This window comes from Aethalodelphis obliquidens, unplaced genomic scaffold, assembly GCF_003676395.1.
Source record: "Aethalodelphis obliquidens isolate GAN/ISIS:26980383/991018 unplaced genomic scaffold, ASM367639v1 scaffold10, whole genome shotgun sequence".
In the NCBI taxonomy this organism is placed as follows: Eukaryota; Metazoa; Chordata; class Mammalia; order Artiodactyla; family Delphinidae; genus Aethalodelphis; species Aethalodelphis obliquidens.
Window position 1 is genome coordinate 10,482,847 of NW_020837954.1, and position 3,107 is coordinate 10,485,953.

Here is a 3,107-nt window from a genome sequence, read left to right on the forward strand (position 1 = left end):
AAAAAGCAAGATGCAAAAATTATGTCACATTTTGTGTGAGAAAAAAATAAGAATACACACATTTATTATTACAAAATTAAACAGAAAGGACAAATGAGAAATAAAATCAGTGGCCTACAAGGGTGTAGAGGTTGGTATCCACAGGGTGGGAGGGATAGAGAAGGGAATGAGACTTTTAAGCAGACCTTTTTATAGAATTTTGACTTTTGAACCATGTTAATCTTTTATATATTCAAAAAATAAATTGAAACAAGAAATGAGGAAAACTTTAACATTGAAGGCAGATAGAAACAAAACCATATCACACTGATACATAATTACCCAGAAGGAAAAAAAAATAATAATTTCTGACCACAGTACTCTGACAGTACACACCCAATGTAATATAGTTCAGTCTTAGAACAAAAAGAAATCTTAAACGTAAGTAAGTTTGTTGTTGATGAATCAATTATGAAATATTTTTAGTTTACTGCCTGAGTAAATATACTGTTGGGAACGCAGGTTCTCATTGTGGGAGGAGAGGAGTACAAATAGCCAGTGTGGGCAGGACAGAAGAAACCCTGTGGTGTTAGGATGAAAATGGAGACATTGTCAGTATAAACTTGAGATTTCTCAAGCTCTTTCCATGGAAAGGGCCTGGAAGCAATCACATCTCTGTACCAAGGAGCACACTTAGCATCCAGATCCTAGTTTTGAATACTATTCCCCACTACAAAGGAACAGCAGGACGTCTTGGAGAAATGCCTGACTTCAGGATGGAGACAGGGAAAGTAAAAAGGAAGCCTGGAAGATCTGGTAGCAGAGAGTTAAAAAGTGCTCAAAACTTATGGGAACTATCAGAAACACACAGGATCCCGTGACTCAGAAACTTAAAGGAGCTCACAATGGCCAAATATGGGAGAATTTAAACTTCAAAACAAATGGTGACAGGAATAGATTGTAATGCTGAATAAAAATAATTCATAAATCCACACTGGTTCCAAAATCCCTTTCCTTTAAAAAGGATGGGGCAAGAGGAGCGAAGGGAAAGTTTTCCTTAGAGCAGGTACCAACTAACAGGTGTAGGAGGAATAAGAGAAATAGAAAATCATTATTTTACATTAGTAGAAATCACCAGTGGATGATAAAATATGGGGTAAGAGATTGTTAGGGAGCAGAATGTGGAGAAATTTGACAGACACCCACCTTAACCAAGTGTTCAAACAGTATCAGTAATAATGGAACTGTGTCATGCACCCCTCACACACCACACTGAGGAGAACACGGCATGGGGCACCCCTAACAAAAAAAAATGTTTACCTGGGCCTGATTGTGAGGCAAGGAAGAGTCAGATAGATGCAAATATGCAGAAGGATGTCCTGCAAAATAACTGAGGTGGATCCTTTAAAAAGGAGAAAAGAGAGAAGAAAAAGAAAAAGGAAAGAGAAAAAAAATGAAAAAAACCCAAAAGCCTGGGGACCTGTTCTACCTACAGAGAAAACTAAGTGTGGTTCATGACCCTTAACTGGGTCCTGCATGGAAGAAAAATTGTTAAATACTTTAGTGGGACACCTGGGCATATCTGAATGTGGACTGTATATTAAATGATAATATTGCATTAATGTTAAATTTTGGAGAGGATAATTATACTGTGGTAGGAGAATGTCCCTGTTCTTAAGAGATAAAGGCTCAACTCTCATCCAGTTAGAAGTACATGTGTGTGTATGTATACATATATAAATACATACGTGTAAAAATGAATGATATACATATGCATTTGTATATATACATATTCACAGAGTGTAGCAAAGTGTTAATAATTGGTGAATCGAATTGATGTTTATTATTCTTGTGAGTTTTCCGTAGACTTGAACTTTTTAAAAATAATAAAGTTTGGGGAAAATATAACTAAGATTTATTTATCTAAAAGACAAATACTGTTATACTAGGTAAAGGGAGAAAATCCAACTAGTATATGCAGTGTAAAGCTACATTTAAACCCAAAGATACTAAAAGATTGAAAATAAAGGAGATTAAAAAAAGAAAGCTCAGGTGGCTCTATAAATATCAGATAAAACTAATTTTAAACAAAAAGCATCACCAGAAAAAACGAGTTGTCTCATAATGATTTTTCAAAAAGTTCAAATCACAAAGAAGTGATTAAAAAATCCCTAAAACGTTTACATTGAATGAGGTCTTCAATATATAAACCAAAATTGATACAACTACAAGAAGAAATAGAAAAATCTACATTCATAGTGAAAGACTTTAACCTAAATCTCTGTAATTGATAGACTAAGTGGCCAAAGTGGAATTCAAACGAGGAAAAAAATCCAGACATGCAAGGACCCAAAGTTTAGCAGCCACAAACACCTTCTGAAATACTAAAGGATATCTCTTGCTAAAGAAAAAAAAAAAAAATCCAAAAGGAAGACATGGAGTACAAAAAACAATGGCAATCAAGAAAGCAATTAAACAGATTGGTTCAAGATGGCAGACTACAAGGATGTGCTCCCACTTCCTCTTGCAAGAGCACCAGAATCACAACTAACTGCTGAACAATCATTGGCAGGAAGACACTGGAACTCACCAAAAAGGATACCCCACATCCAAAAACAAAGGAGAAGCCTCAAAGAGACGGTAGGAGGGGCGCAATCACAAAAAAATCAAATCCCATAACTGCTGGGTGGGTGACTCACAAACTGGAGAACACTTCTACCACAGAAGTCCACCCACTGGAGTGAAGGTTCTGAGCCCCACATCAGGCTTCCCAACGTGGGAGTCCGGCAATGGGAGGAGGAATTCCTAGAGATTCAGACTTTGAAGGCTAGCGGGATTTGACTGTGGGACTTCAACAGGGGTGGGGGAAACAGAGACTCCACTCTTGGAGGGCACACACCAAGTAGTGTGTGCATCGGGACCCAGGGAAAGGAGCAGTGACTTCAGGGGAGACTGAACCAGACCTACCTGTTAGTGTTGGAGGGTATCCTGCAGAAGCAGGGGGTGGCTGTGTCTCACTGTGAGGACAAGGACACTGGAAGCAGAACTTCTGGGAAGTACTCCTTGGCGTGAGCCCTCCCAGAGTCGGCCATTAGCCCCACCAAAGAGCCCGGGTAGGCTCCAGTGTT